The sequence below is a fragment of the Tenrec ecaudatus genome, chromosome 13, assembly GCF_050624435.1.
Source record: "Tenrec ecaudatus isolate mTenEca1 chromosome 13, mTenEca1.hap1, whole genome shotgun sequence".
In the NCBI taxonomy this organism is placed as follows: domain Eukaryota; kingdom Metazoa; phylum Chordata; class Mammalia; order Afrosoricida; family Tenrecidae; genus Tenrec; species Tenrec ecaudatus.
The window spans coordinates 105530620-105547838 of NC_134542.1; the positions used below are offsets into that span (position 1 = coordinate 105530620).

Sequence of the window (17219 nt, forward strand, 5' to 3'; positions counted from 1 at the left end):
AGGTAGGGCGTTATATGTAGATCACCATGATCAGTTGCCCCTTTCCCCGCCCCTCTTCTCCCTCCTGATATCACTAATCTCATTATTGGTTCTGAGGGGTTTATCTGTCCTGGATACCCTGTTTTTCCAGCTCTTATCTGTATCAGTGTACATCCTCTGGTCGAGGGAGGAAGCATTAAAGAACTAGAAGAAAGTTGTATGTTTCATCGATGCTATACTGCACCCTGACTGGCTCATCTCCTTCCTGAGACCCTTCTGTAAGGGAATGTTCAGTTGCCTAAAGATGGGCTTTGGGTTTCCACTCCACACTCACCCTCATTCACAATGATATGATTTTTTGTTCTTTGGTGCCTGATACTTGATTCTATTGATACCTCATGATCACACAGGCTGCTGTGCTTCTTCCATGTGGGCTTTGTTGCTTCTTAGCTAGATTGCCGCTTGTTTATCTTCAAGCCTTTAAGACCCCAGATCCTATATCTTTTGATAGCCAGATACCATCAGCTTTCTTCACCACATTGCTCCCTCTTTGACTTCAGTGATTGTGTTGGGAAGGTGAGCATTGTGGAATGCCAGGTTAATAGAACAGAGTGTACTTGTGTTGAGGGAGTACTTGAGTAGAGGCCCAATGTCCATCTGCTACCTTAATATGAAACCTACAAATATATGTACATAGATCTATTTACCTATCATCAAATATAAATATATTTACATATGTACATGCCTGTATTTAGACCTGTATAAATACCTCTTGTCTCCTAGTTCTTTTTTCTAATATCATTTTACTTTCCTCTCATCCCACTATCACGTTCAGCCTTCAATTGGGTTTCAGTAATTCGTCACGGTTATGTTGCCCTTGATTAAGCCCTACCAGGCCTTCTGCATCCTCTTCACCATCCATTTGAGATCTCTTGTTGTTCCCTTGTCCCTGGATTTGTCAACACCCACTCCCTTTCTCCTGTTTCTCCCTCTCCCATGTCCCTGCCCCCCACAAACCATTGGTCCCATTGCTTTCTCCTCCAGATTTTTTATCTCATCTATCTTATCTACATAGACCTGCAGAGATAATAATATGCACAAAACAAGACAGCGAAACAAAGCAACAAAAAATGATCAAAACAACAACAACTAAAACCAATGACAAAAAGAAAAGAAAATCCTGTAAATAGCTTAAGGTCTATTTGTTGACCTTTAGGGGGTATTTTTCAGTCAAGACTGATGGGGTACCATGCCCCGGCCTCAAAGTCTATTTTTGGTATTCCCTGGGGACTTTATTGCTCTGCTCCCCTTTCTGTTCTGTTGCATGCCCTTAGTGTTTCACCTCGGTGTGATAGGGTCAGATCGGGTACAATTCCCGCATTGTGTATTCAGTGTTGTCCCCCATAGTGCTATGGGTCAGTAAGGGACATCGTACTTCGAGGTGGGGCTGGCCCTATGGTCCTCTCAGTGCATTGGCTGCTCTGAGCAGAAATATCATCCTCAGGTCTTGGTGGGCCAGGATGTGCTCCACTCTCATTTCCTCTCCCTTCATTTTCTCCTGTGTGTTCTGATCAGACATGTCCCTCTCCCCTAGCTGTAGTTTTAGTGCTGTCATCTGAACTGACGTCTTCTTCAGGGAGGGGGTGCTGTACAGGTAGTTCAGATTGGGGCCAGGTGCTTTATTGTTTTTCAATACTACATTCACAGTGTCTATCACAAGTACATATTGGCACTAAATGAATATTTGTTGAGTAAATGAATGGAAATATGAACAAACAAGTGAATGGATGAATCATTAATTAGACCATGACTTGGGGAACACATGGTTCAGAACAAGACTGTCTGAGTTGGCTTCCCAGTCTGGTCTTTGGATAAGATAATTTTCCCAGGAAGGGGCTGTGACTGTGCCAGAAGTTACAATTTGGTACTGTGATTAATTAAACACTGTTGTAGGAATATTTGAAATAAAAATCCTCGGATCTGACATTTTCTCCCTATCAACAAAAGCTATGGGAATACTAAATCACAATCAGAAGGATGTTTGTTGAGCACTGAATACGAACAGGGATGTTAGGTGAATTGTACCAATTTCTATCTCATGGACAACTTTGCTAGGCATCACAGCCAAAGACTAGGCTAAGGACCTACACTTTGGACATTACTTGGATGGGCAATTGCTCCATTTGTCTTTGGAGTGTCTTTTCTCTTTGCTTTTATGTCTGGCTTGCTCACACAGTCTGGATAAGATAAGCTTTGTTACCATAACAAACCCTGACATCTCAGTGGATTCACACATTTCTTGCTCACACCACAGTCCAAGGTAGTCAGGCGTCTCTCTTAGTGGCGTCTCTCCAGTGATGATTCAGACACTCACATTCTTCTTCCATCAACCCTGCCATTTCAGATCTTCACTTCCACTTAACAAATAGGAGGGAGACTGTGGTAAGCTCTCAGTTGCCATGGTCCAGGCCTGTACTCACATGTCATGAGGAGGACTGGGGAGGTGTTTGAAGCCAACTTGCGGGTGATGTGTCTCCATACATGTCTTGAAAGAGGGAGTGATGGGATCACAGGATATTATTTCTCTATTTTTGTATTTAGGATAGTTTTTCTTGTCTCTGCACTGGGTCCATTATATGTTTATTTCATAGTTCACATAGTTCATGGGTTCACAATCTTAAGTTAAAAGGAGAACACGCATACACACACACACAAAGGAGAACACAAAGTCACAATATTACTTATCCTTGTTTCAGCTTATATTGTCTTAGTAAGTCTCTTAATCTTTCATATCATTTTCTCTTGAAGAGAACTTAGAAATTGTTCAGTCTAAATCTGTCCCTGTTCAAAGTGAGTATATGTAAGCATAAGGAGGCAAAGCCATGTTCTCAGAATATACCTAGTCAACAGAGCTAGGAGAGTAACTAGGTCCTCTGATTGCCCATCCAAGGTCCTATGCCTTTCCACTCTACTTGCCTTTCTATGGCACCAGGGCTCCTGCCTTTGAGAGAAATCCCTGGCCTGGGGTCATGGGCAGTAGTGGATCTGAAGCCTAGTATTTCCTTTAACTTTCAGCATCTGTCCGAAAAAGTCAAGGGCGGTGTTCATTTCGCTCTTTTCCATTTGAGAGGAGGCAATGTTCTCTTGTCTCTATTGCCACAGAACAGCGCTATGCAATCCTGCTAGGGCACAGGTGGAAAGCAACAAGAATGTTTTCAAAAATAGCCTTAGGGAAAACACATGGGCTAAGTTTCTTCGCTTCCTTGCTTAGTTTGGTTAGCTTCCTTGCTTTATATCTTGTTTTAGAAAAATAAGTGAATGTGCTTTTCATAGTATTAATACTAAATCCAAATGCTTGAAGGAAAACAAAGCCTAAATATTTAAACACATCAAGAGAGTTAGAACTTTATTGCTATGAAGGAAAGTATAAAAGGAGAAGAAAAGACCAAACAGTGTCATCGGGTTGTCTGGTTAAAAGATCTGCTTTATAAGCACAGAATGCTGTTGTTATGTTGTTAGGAGGCATTGATTGAGTCTGACACATAGTGACCCTATGTCAGAATGGAAACAATGAAGCCCTGCTTGGTTCTGTACCATATTCATAATCATACTATGTTTGAGTCCCTGTCGCAACCACTGTGCCAACCCATCTTCTTGAGGGTCTCCTTGCTTTCACTGACCATCTACTTTACTAAGTACGAGAGGGTACCCCAAAAACCCTGGACTTGCACTGGGCAGAGCAGAGCTCTCTTTTTCTTTCTTTCTTTCTTTAAAATTCTTTTTATTGGGGGCTCATACAACTCTTATCACAATCCACCCACCCATCCATCCATCCATCCATCCATCCATCCATCCATCCATCCATCCATCCATCCATTCGTCCATCCATTGTGTCAGACACATTTGTACATTTGTTGCCATCATCATTCTCAAAACATTTGCTTTCTACTCGAGACCTTGGTACCAGCTCCTAATTTTCCCCCTCCCTCTCTGTTCCTACCTCCCTCTTGAACCCTTGAAAATTTATACATTATTATTATTTTGTCATGTCTTACACTGTTTGACTTTTCCCTTCACCCACTTTTCTGTTGTCTATCCCCTGGGGAGGGGGTTATATGTACATCCTTGTAATCGGTTCCCCCTTTCTACCCTACTTTTCCTCCACACTCCACGTAATACCACTCTCACTCTGGTCCTGAAGGGTTCATCTGTCCTGGATTCCCTGTGTTTCTAGTTCCTATCTGTAACAGTGTACATCCTCTGGTCTAGCCCGATTTATAAGGTAGGATTGGGATCATGGTAGTGGGGGGAAGAGGCATTGAAGAACTAGAGGAAAGGTACATGTTTCATCATTTCTGCACTGCACACTGACTGGGTCATCTCCTCCCCGCAACCCTTCTGTAAGGGGATGTCCAGTTGTCTACAGATGGGCTATGGATCCCCACTCTGTACTCCCCCCATTCACAATGATATGATTTTTTGTTCTTTGATGCCTGATATCTGATCCCTTTGACACCTCGTGATCACACAGGCTGGTGTGCTTCCATGTGGGCTTTGTTGCTTCTGAGGTAGATGGCTGCTTGTTTACCTTCAAGTCTTTAAGACCCGAGACACTATATCTTTTGACAGCCGGGCACCATCAGCTTTCTTCGCCACATTTGCTTATTCACCTGCTTTGTCTTCAGCAATCATGTTGGGAAGGTGAGCATCATGCAATGCCAGTTTAATAGAACAATTACTTGAGTACTTGAGTAGAGGCCCAATGTCCATCTGCGACCTTAATACTAAACCTATAAATATGTGCACATAGATCTATTTCCCTATCCTCATATATAAATATACTTGCATATGTACATGCCTTATTTAGACCTCTATAAATGCCTTTTGCCTCCTAGTTCTTTCCTCTATTTCCTTTTACTTTCCTCTTGCCCCACTATCAAGCTTAGCCTTTATTTGGGTTCTAGTAATTCCTCTCAGTTACATTGCCCTTGATCAAATCTTACCAGATCTCTTATACCCTCCTCGCCACTGATTTTAGATCATTTGTTGTTCCCTTGTCCCTGGGTTGGTCTCTCCCCCCACCATTTTCTTTCTCCCCCCTCCCCCCCTTACCCCATGTACCCCAGGAACCATTGGTTCCATTCTTTTTGTCTCCAAATTGTTAATCCTGCCTATCTTATCTAGATAGACATGCAGATACATTAATAAGTGCAAAAACCAGGCAAAGACAAAGTCAAAGCCAACAAAATAATAACAGCAGCAAAAAAGCAAATGCAAAATAACAAAAAGAAAGCAACTGACAAAAACAGAGAAGCCTATAAATAGTTCAAGGTCTGTTTGTTGGCCTTTATGAGCGTTTTCCAGTTGAGTCTGATGGGGTGCCACATTCTGTCTCCAAAGTCTATTTTCGGTGTTCCCTGGTGTTTTCATCAGTCTGCTCCCCCTGCTGCTCTGCTGCATGCCCTCAGTGCCTCACCCCAGCATGGTGGGGCCAGACCGTACACTATACCTGTGCTGTGTCTCCAGTGCTGTCTCTCACAGTGCCATGGTTCAGTGAGGGACACCATGTCCTATGGTGGGGCCGAACCTACAGTCCTCCCTGTGTGTTGTCTGCTCTGAGCAGGAACATCATCCTCGGGGCTTTGAGAGCCAGGATGTCCTGTTCTCCCTCTCCACCCTTTGTGTTTCTCCTGTGGAGCAGAGCTTTTTTTTAGTATGCATTTTTCCCGCATTAAGCACTCACTCTGAGTTAGTGCATTCAGTGGTGTCACCTGGGAAGGTTCTTTCTGGTCACAGTGAATCTTTTCATAAAAGTGGTTTCGCTCAAACCTCATTTTTTGTGATGGCCAATTTAAGAAAACAATATGCAGTTGTGAACTTTTGTTTCCTGCTTGGTACAAAATGCTGCAGAAACAGTTGTGATGTTGAACATAGCTTACAAGGATAGCACTATGGGAAAAATTCAAGTGTATGAGTGGTTTTCTCATTTTAAAAAAGGTGAAATGTCAATTGATGACAAACCTCATTCTGGATGCCTGTCAACTTCCCAAATGGACGAAAATGCCAACTCATAATGCATTTGGAGTTCATTCCACCAGGTCAGACTATTAATTAAGCTTCCCGCCCCCCCCAGAGGTTCTGAAAAGATTGCATAACAGTGTGAGACAAACAAGGCCTGATTTGTGGCAGACAGGGGAATGGTTTGGCACCACGACAATGCACATGCTCACACAGCCATCTCAGTGTATCAGTTTTTGGCAAAAAAAAAAAAAACCCTGAGCATGCCTCTCTTACCCCAGGTACCTTACCTACCTGATCTCGCTCTGTGTGACTTCTTATTGTTTCCTGGAATGCAGAGGGACATGAAAGGACAGTGATTTGATGATGTAGAAGAGGTGAAGGAAAAAATGAGGGAGGTGCTATTCACCATCCAAACAAATGAGCTTGAAAAATGTTTCCAAGCATGAATCTCAGATTTGGCAAATGTATTACGTGTAATGGAGAATACTTTGAAGGTGATAAAATTATTTTGTAAAAAAATTAAATACATAGCTTTTGGGTGGTGAGCAGGAATTCCGGTTTTCTTTGGGTACCCCCTTGATTGATGTTCATCTCCAAATATTGATCCCTCTTGATAACCGGTCCAACATATGTAAGAGAAATCTTTCTATAGTTTCTTTTAAGGAGCATTCTGGCTATAATTCTGATTATATTCATTTGTTCTCTGTCAGTCCATAGTGTGACCTTTGATCCTGCAAAGGAATGCCTGGTCATGTTGCCAGCACTGGGCTGTTGTCCATGCGGGAACTAGCAAGCTCCACTCATGTGGATTCTAAGGAGCCACAGGTAAGCCACATTCACACACAGGAAGCATCAAAAAGTTAAGCCAAAGTTTATTTAAGCATAGAAACACTTAAAAAGAGATGAAGCGGGTCCCCTCATGAGTTGAGAGAAGACCCTTTAAGAGTAGATAAGATATGCCTCTCTTTTAGAGAGTGAAGCAGGTCTCCCTCACAAAGGTAGAGTGGATTTTGTCTAGGGGAATGTTCCTTGATTTTAAAGGGATGGTCTAATAGCTCCGGAGAAACCACTTTCTTTTTAAAAAAATTGGCATTCTTCATTTTTGGGTAACTACATTGTATATATGCAGTATATATTGTCAGGTTTAAAAAAAACCCAGAAACTAACATTTAAAATGATCTGTGGCCTTATTTAAACCCTGATCCAGAAGACACTGCCAGAACTTACAGTGTTTCAAGTCATTAACACTATTACTTTATAGTGCTGAAGAAAAAAATGTACTTGTGCCATGTATAAACAATTTCTTCCAGTAATATCCAGGAAAATCTAATGGTTTAGGCATTTTATATTTTTCTTTCTATACAATTAAAAAGAAAATGAACATTAGTACAGTTTTTGCAAATATTTTTTATTTTAATGAAGTTGATACAAACAATGTCAATTTAAAACCCATATCCCAAGCCAAAACATACAAATAAAATAGAAAAGAGCAGTGTTCTGTTGAATACACCTCTGCATGAACAGCTTTATTAATTGCGAATGAAATTTAGAACTCTTCTGGGATCTCCTGACAAGATTTTCATTTTCATCTTAAAATGCTTTGTCTCTTCAGAAAAGCCATCTTTGGAGTTAGTCACTCTTTTTATTGTTTGCCACCAGGACTCCAACCGAATGTTCCCCTTCCTTTGGTCCAGCCCCTCAAATGTTTAAAGTAGCTTCAAAAGTTAAGGAAAGATCATTTCCCACCATTCAGTTCTTTGGAAAACTTCCATATCCCACTGAACGTCACAGCCCAGGAGTGAAGCAATCACACACTAGAACTTCAGGGCCAATCAGAACGCTATTGTGTACACTTGCAAGGGTGGGTCTCATTTACCCTAGCGGCCTACAAACGCACAGCCCTGGACAAGGTGACCTCTCTGTGCACACACATCAGTTTTAAGACGAGTAGGGGGATTTTGAAGGGGCCCTAGGCTTGATCACCACAAGTCAGCCCAATAAGAACAACACTCACGAACAATGAGCACTGGGATTCGAAAGGCCCGTGTTTGCAAGAGAGATGCCGGTTTTCAGTTCCATTCTGAACGCCACATTCCAAAGGATTATTTTTAAAAATAAAAAAAGGGTTAAGGGGGAAAAAAAAAGAACATCTAAATTGTTCAATGACCCACTGTGTGTCTCGATAAGCTGCAATCACATCTTCTTCCTCCGTCCCCAGTTCTCTTGGAGTGTGATGACCTGCAAAGAGAAACCCGAGGGCATTCACTGGAACTTGAAATGTCGTTTTCACTTTGAAGTCAATCTCCCTGCTTTCCTGGCCAGTGGCTTTGAGTTTGATATATTCTCCTTCCTTCTAATCGCCCAAGTCTTCAGTTGAAGCTTTTCCCTCCTGGTCAGACATGATGAGGGTTGCTTTATCCCAGCGGGCTCTCTTCTGCAGCGACCTGAGCCAGGCAGGATCTCCTTCTGGGATTCAGAGACCATTCTATATCCCCACAGCACGACACCTCAAAAACCACTTTCTAATCAGTTACTATGTTCGTCCTTGGGTGTTCTACATATTTCTTTCTGATTTATCTCAGGCTACAAATTTGTATCAGGATGTCTTGAGTCTTCTTTTGTTGTTGTCATTTTCATGTGTTTTTAAAATCATTTTATTAGGGGCTCATACAGCTCTTATCACAATGCATACGTACATCAATTGTGTAAAGCACATGAGTACCTCCATTGCCCTCATCATTCTCAAAACATTTGCTTTTCGGATGTCTTGAGTCTTATCTTACCCTATAAATCTGGGTATGATGTCTCAGGATGCCTACCCAGCCTGACCTGAACATTGAGACATTTACTAGGCCTGTTCTCCAGGCCCATTGTTTATTCTCTTAGCAGGAAGAATATTCACTCCCATAACAAACATTCCATTTTTCCCTAGCAAAAGTGTGTTCATTCCCTCAGCACACAGAATATTCGTTCTTAGCAAGCAGCATGTTCATTCCCTTAGCAGGCAGAAGTCCCTGTCTTGTTCCTGTCATTCACCCTGAAGAGAACTAGACCCAGAATTCTTTGGGGAACAGGACAAAGACCAGGCTGCTTCCTGCTGAAAAGGAGGCTGTGGCCTTACAATCTGTTCTCTGCGTGCCCAGATGATCGTTTCACTCCTGTCTGCTGGAGAAGATGAATCACCAAAGAGCAGACTGGTCTCTAGCTAGAGCTGGTAGTTTTTAATTGTTGATTTATTTCAACTCTCCACTGGAGTCATGAAGTCATGATGGCCTGAGCAGACCAACATGGACAGACAATTAACACCTGGACCTGTCCGGTCCGAGAGGAGAGTTACCTATAGGAAAAATATGGTCTATTTTGTCTAGGGATTCAATGGGGATGATGGAATGGCTTTTAAAAGATCATTTTATTCGAGGCTCATACAGCTCTTATCACAATCCATCCATCCATCCATCCATCCATCCATCCATCCATCCATCCATCCATCCATCTATCCATCGTGTCAAGCACATTTGTACATTCGTTGCCCTCATCATTTTCAAAACATTTTCTTTCTATCTGAGTCCTTCATCAATCAGCTCCTCATTTTCCCCTCCTTCCCCACACTCCCTCCCTTATGAATCCTTGATAATTTATAACTTATTATTATTTTTTCCTGTCTTACACTGACTGATGTCTCCTTTCACCCTCTTTTCTGTTGTCCATCCTCCTGGGAGGTTATATGTAGATCATTGTGATCGGTTTCCCCTTTCTCCCTTACATTCTCCTTACCCTCCTGGTATCACTACTCTCATTATTGGTCCTGAGGGGTTTACCTCGCCTGGATTCCCTATGTTTCCAGCTCTTATCTGTACCTGTGTACATGCTCTGGTCTAACCAGATTTATAAGGTAGAATTGGGGTCATGATCAGAGGGTCGGCAGTCGGGAAGCATTAAAGAATGAGAGGAAAGTTGTGTGTTTCATGCTATTCTGCTCCCTGACTGGCTTGTCTCTTCTTTGTGACTTTTCCATAAGTGGATGTCCAATTGTAGACAGATAGGATTTGGGTCTCCACTCTTCCCTCCCCCTCATTCACATTGATAAGGTTTTTTTGTTATGGAACTTCAATGCTTGATACTTGATCCTATGCCACCTCATGATCACAACATAGGCTGGTATGCTTCTTCCATTTGGGCTTTGTTGCTTCTGAGCTAGATGGCCACTTGTCTATCTTCAAGCCTTGAAGACCCCAGATGCTATATCTTTTGATAGCTGGGTGCCATCAGCTTTCTTCATATTTGCTTATGCACACATTTTGCCATCATGTAATGTCAAGTTGTCAGAACAAAGTATTTTTGCATTGAGGGAGTACTTGAGTAAAGGCCCAATGTGTCTGCTACTTTAATATTTAAATATATGTACAGGGGACTTGAGAAGGAGGGGGAAGATGGCCGACAGGGACACCCGCATACTCTGAGAGCTCCTCCAAACAAAGCGGGATTGGCGACCAGGTAGCTGAATAGTAAGAGTCTGGTGAGTGAAATATCCCCCCTGGGACAGCACACCAGTCCTACCCCACGTATTTGTCCGGAGCAGGGGTCTAGGTGAAAGAGGACCGGACTAGTGGGACATCTCTGGCCACTAAGCTGCCGTGAGCTCACTGGCGACCGGCTTAGGCTCCATCCCCAAACCCGGCGCCTAGCCCAGAGCCACTTGCCTGCCCTGCCTACTCCAGCGGCCCACTCCCCACTCCCTATCGCGGATCCCCACTGGGAGAGAAGCTTTCCTCTCCCGCAGTTCCCCTCTCCCCACAGAGCAGCGATCTGCCCTCGGGCCCACCTCCCTCCCTCCATTCATCCAAGCTCAGGGGAGCGGACCCGCGGGTTGTCTGGCGACCCCCACGGGGGACCATCCACCCGCACCGCTGCCGCGGACCTCTCCACCTGCCCTCCGTGCGCTGGCCTCCCACCCCCGCCCGCCCCCGCCAGCCCCTGGCAGCCTAGCGCCAGCTCCACTCCTGGCGGGGACCCTGCGCTGAGCACTTCCCGCCAACAGGAGCCATAGCCCAACCAACACCTGTCCCGGACCCTGAGCTTCCGTGGAGCGCCGCGCCCCGCGCTGCTGAGTCTGCCCACCAAGGGCCCCCCCCTGCGCAAGGCACAAGAGTAGGTGCCCTCCCCAGGGTGCTGCGGGGACCCCGGTGGCCGCGACTCTGAGCCTGAGCAGAGGAAGGGCGCCATTGCCCCCTGCGGTTTCGCGCCAAGCCTCCTTTGCCGGCGCCATTACCCCCTGCGGTTTCGCGCCAAAAGGGCGGAGAGCGAACACCATTGTTCCCTGCAGTGTCCCGCAGCTGCCTACGCAGCTATCCAAGGGGCCCGCTCACAGCCTGGGCAGATCAAACACTCCACCTGCAGTCTCGGCTTTGCAGTCCCTGAGGAGCCCTCAGTGAGCTCCAGCCAGCTCTCACCACCTGGGGCCCTGTTGGGTCCCCAGTGCCAGCCCTAAGCCTGCCGCAGCCCGCCCCAGCCACCCCAGGAGACGGCACAGTGGCCTGAGCCTCCACACAATAAGGTTACTCCTGTCTCCCAGAAGCATGGGGCCTATTAAAGGATCAAGGAAAAATCAACAGACCACATCACTCCCAACAAAAAAATCAGAAAAACGAGGCACTTTAACAGACCTAACGTCACTCATAGAAGAAACAGATATAGATCAGCCACAAAAGGAAATCTTCAGAACTCTGCTTGCAGTAATACAGGAGCTAAGAGAAGCAAACCAAAATAAGGATGCAACGATAGAAGGGATGAAATGCACAATAGAGGGGATGAAGTCCACAATAGAGGGGATGAATACTATCCACCAAAAGGAACTGCAGAAACTAACAGAGGAGGTAGCAGAGGCCACACAAAAGGTCACAGAAGCTATATCTAGGCTTGAGGAGGCTGAGAACCGTATCAGTGAACTCGAGGACGCTCAAAACAAACGAAGCAAGCGAGAAAAACAATCAGATAGGAAAATTAAAGAAACAGAAGACAGCCTGAGATCAATGACAGATGCTATGAAGAGGAATAATATTCGAATAATCGGTCTACCGGAACACAACATAACACACAAATCGACCGCCAAGATAGCAAAGGAATTCCTGGAAGAAAATTTCCCCAACCTAACAAAGGAGAATCCGACTCTCATACAGGAAGCAGAGAGGACGCCGGCTAAGCTAAACACCAAGAAGAACACGCCAAGGCATATAATTGTAAAATTATCCAACTTAGAGGAAAAAGAGAAAATTCTACGAGCATCAAGAGAAAGGAAGACAGTCACATACAAAGGAGCGCAGGTAAGGGTATGCTCAGACTTATCAGCTGAAACCATGAAGAGGAGGAGAGAATGGAGCAGCATCTTCCAAATTCTGAAAGATAAAAATGCCTCCCCCAGAATCCTATACCCTGCCAAGTTATCCATTAAGATAGAGGGTAAGATAAGGGTCTTCCAGGACAAGGAAGAACTCAAAAAATATACTGCAAGTCACCCGACCCTGCAGAACATACTGGCTGACTCACTATGGCCAGAAGATCAAGCTCCAACTAGAACCTCCAGGAGACCACCATATAGCCCATCTCCATCTAGAAGCCAACATGCCAGCAACACGTACCAGGACAACACGGTCTCAGATGGAAAAGAGGACAGGATAGAAACCCTCCACTCAAACGCAGTACACTGATATGAAGGAAGATAGGCAAAGACCCAAAACACAAAACAGAATATGGCAACCATGAAGCCAGAGATTGTAATAATCACTTTGAATACAAATGGGCTCAATTCATATGTTAAAAGAAAGAGGCTGGAGGATTGGATTAGAAAACATAACCCATCAATCTGCTGCCTGCAAGAGACACACCTTAAGCAAGCAGACAAGCATATGCTGAGAATAAAGGGCTGGCAGAAAGTTTACCAAGCAAATGGTAACTCCAAGAAGGCAGGAGTGGCTATCTTAATCTCCGACAAAATGGATCTCAAGATCCAAAACATAAAAAGAGACAAAGAGGGACATTACATAATGCTCAAAGGCTCAGTAAACCAGGAAGCAATAAGCATACTGAATATTTACGCACCTAATAATGGTGCGGCAAATTTCGTCAAACAAACTATTAAAAAAATGACAGAAGAAATCACGGAAACAACAATAATAGTGGGGGACTTCAACACTCCACTATCAGAGAAAGACAGGTCACAGGGAAAGAAGCTCAGCAAAGAGGCCAGAGAGCTAAACAATGTAATTAGGCAACAGGGCCTGATAGACATCTATAGAGCCTTTCATCCAAAAGCAAAAGGTTTCACATTCTTCTCCAATCCACACGGATCTTTCTCAAGAATAGATCACATGCTGGGGCACAAGGCCAGCCTGAGTAAATTCAAACACATAGATATTATCCAGACGTCTTTCTCAGACCACCATGCCATAAAGCTGGAGATTAATAGAAGGGCACCCAGAAAAGCAAGGGCCACCAATTGGAGAATAAACAACGATCTCCTGCGACATGAATGGGTTAAGGTCCAGATCAGAGAGGATATCAGGAAATTTCTAGAAACTAATGAGAACGAGCATACAACATATCAAAACTTATGGGACACTGCAAAGGCAGTTATCAGAGGTAGCTTGATATCACTGAATGCATACATGAAAAAAGAAGAAAGGCGTATGACAGATATGTTAACACAAAACCTCCAACAACTAGAACAGAGTCAACAGAACTACCCCTCCAATAGCAAGAGAAAAGAAATAATAAAAATCAGGGCGGAGTTAAACCAGTGGGAAGACAAAAGAACAATGCAAAGGATTAACGCAACTAGAAGCTGGTTTTATGAACGAATTAATAAAATTGACACTCCCCTGGCAAAGCTTACCAAAGATAGAAAGGAACAATCATCAATAGCCAGGATGAGGGATGAATCGGGGGCAATAACAACAGACCCCAATGAGATAAAAAGGATAATCACAAAGTACTATGAAGGTTTGTATTCTAATGAATTCAGAAACCTGGAAGACATGGATAAATATTTAGAAAAACAATCTATCCCTAGATTATCTGAGACAGAGATCAAGAACCTCAACAAACCCATAGCGAAGGAAGAAATAGAGAGTGTCATCAAAAACCTACCAAGGAAAAAGGCCCCAGGGCCAGATGGCTACACAGCAGAATTTTACCAAACATTCAGGGAAGAGCTGACACCGATCCTCCACAAAGTATTCCATAACATAGAAAAGAACGGCAAGCTCCCAAACTCATTTTACGAAGCCAGCATTACTTTGATACCCAAACAGGGAAAAGACCCCACAAGCGTAGAGAATTATAGACCAATATCTCTAATGAACATAGATGCAAAAATCCTTAACAAAATATTGGCCAATAGAATACAAAGGAACATCAAACATATCATTCACCACGACCAAGTAGGATTCATCCCAGCGATGCAGGGATGGTTTAACATCCGAAAATCCATCAATATCATTCACCACATCGAGAAGAAAAAGGATAAAAACCATATGATAATATCCATAGATGCAGAAAAAGCATTTGACAACATCCAGCATCCATTCCTAATCAAAACACTCATGAAGATAGGATTGGAAGGTAAGTTCCTCAAGCTCATACAAGCTATCTATGAAAGACCAACAGCCAACATCATAGTCAATGGAGAAAAGACAAGAACAATACCACTGAAAAAGGGTACAAGACAAGGATGCCCCCTGTCCCCTCTTCTATTCAATATCGTTTTGGAGGTTCTGGCTAACAACATAAGACAGCGGAAGGACATCAAAGGGATCCAGTTGGGAGAGGAGGAGGTGAAACTATCGTTATTTGCAGATGACATGATCCTATACATTGAAGACCCCCAAAACTCCACAGTTGGAATACTTACAGCAATAGAGGAATACGGAAGAGTAGCAGGATACAAGATCAATAAACAGAAGTCGGTAGGGTTTCTATACACATCGGACAGGGCCATGGAAGAGGCGATTAAGAGGGAAGTACCCTTCACAGTAGCCAAGAACAAACTGAAATACCTAGGAATATACTTAACAAAAAATACTAAAGACCTATATAAGCATAATTATAAAACCCTATTACAGGAAACCAAAAGTGACCTTCACAAATGGATGAAGCTCCCCTGCTCATGGTTAGGTAGGCTGAACATAGTAAAGATGACAGTTCTTCCTAAAGCACTCTACAAGTTCAATGCTATACCAATCCAATTACCATCAACCTTCTTCAAAGAATTGGAAAAACTGACCACCAACTTCATATGGAGAGGGAAGAAACCCAGAATTAGCAGAGAACTCCTCAAGAAGAAGGACACAATTGGAGGACTCGCCCTACCTGATTTTAATGCCTACTACACAGCTACAGTGGTCAAAACAGCATGGTACTGGCACAATGATAGACACTCAGACCAGTGGAAAAGAATAGAAAGCCCAGGAGTAAAATCATCAGCATATAGACAACTGATCTTCGACAAGGGTCCCAAAAACGTCAAGTGGGAAGCAGATGCCCTCTTTAATAAGTGGTGCTGGAAACAATGGATATCCACATGTAGAAAGTTGAAACAAGACGTCTACCTCACCCCATGCACAAGAATACACTCAAGGTGGATCACAGATCTAGAAGTCAAACCCCAAACCATCAGGACCATTAAGGAGGGAATCGGGACTAATCTCAGAGCACTGGCCCAGGGAGCACATAGGCTCACTGCAACAGGGAAGGGGACACACACAGGTGATCTGGAAATCGACAAATGGGGTCTAATAAGAATAAAACACCTGTGCACCTCGAAAGACTTTGCCAAGAGGGTGACAAGGCAACCCACAGACTGGGAGAAGATTTTTAGTAATGACACGTCAGACAAAGGGCTCATTACTAAAATCTACAACACCATCATGACCTGCAAAAAGAGGAAAACAGTTAACCCCCTAAGGAAGTGGGCAAAAGAAATGAGAAGAACTTTCACTAGAGAGGAGATCAATATGGCCAATAAATATATGAGAAAGTGCTCGAAGTCCCTTGCCATAAGAGAAATGCAAATCAAAACAACCATGACATACCACCTAACACCCCTCAGGATAGCTCAGATCAGTAAATCAGAGAGCAACAAATGTTGGAGGGGCTGTGGTGAAATAGGAACCCTCCTCCACTGCTGGTGGTCGTGCAGATTTGTACAGACACTGTGGAAAGCAATCTGGCGATACCTAAAGAAAATGGAAATTGATCTACCTTACGACCCAGCCATCCCTCTACTGGGCATATACCCGGTTGAAGCGGCAAATAAAACACGACCAGTCATATGCGCTCCAATGTTTATTGCGGCACAATTCACAATAGCAAAGACTTGGAAACAGCCTAAGTTTCCATCGATAGACGAGTGGATTAGCAAACTTTGGCACATACACACAATGGAGTATTATGCAGCACTAAAAAGCACCGATGAGCACATGAAACACGTTATTTCATGGGAAGAGCTGGAAGGAATTATGTTAAGCGAGGTAAGCCAGACCCAAAGGGACAGGTACAACATGAGTCCCCTGAGGTAAGTACAATCAGCATGACAGAAATGGGGCATTAATCCACCCAAGGGGAGGGTATGGTTTATATCTCCACAGGGAAAGTGGGACCAGACTTCAACCCAGTGTCGCAAGGTGTGAATGCAATATCCCGGCGTGGAGGACGGAACCGGTGGAGAGGTCTGGGAGGCTGGCCCCAGCACCATAAATTAAGTGGATTCCTGCCCCTCCCCCGAAAAGAACTTGTTCCAAAGGACGACATTGACCCTGCAGCTATGGGAGATGGACATATTTGATCAGAGCACACGGGAGCAGATGAAGGGGCAGGAGGAGAGAGTGGAGCACAGCCTGGCCCACCAGGCCGTGATGATGATGTTCCTGAGTAGAGCAGTCAGTCCACAGAGAGAACAACATGGCTGGCCCTACTATGAGACATGATGCCCCTCAGTGACTAAGGGCGATACAGGGGACAGCACCGGAGACACAGTGTGGGAATTGCACCTGACCTGATCCCACCACACCGAGGCAATGCACTGGGGGAGTGCAGCGGAACAGCAAGGGAATGGAGTGGCAAGGTCCCCAGGGAATGCTGAAAGCGGACTTTGGGGCCAGGGCGTGGTGCCCCAACAGACTGGACTGGAAAACGCTCCTAAGGGCCAGCAAAGATCCCTGAACTAA

The 17219-nt window shown here is 44.2% G+C and overlaps 1 pseudogene; it reads right to left on the reverse strand.

Moving 5' to 3' along the window:
• Positions 1-8401, reverse strand: part of LOC142424057 (small ubiquitin-related modifier 1-like) — a 131222-nt pseudogene extending 122821 nt beyond the window's left edge.
• Positions 8402-17219: the final 8818 nt, after the last annotated feature.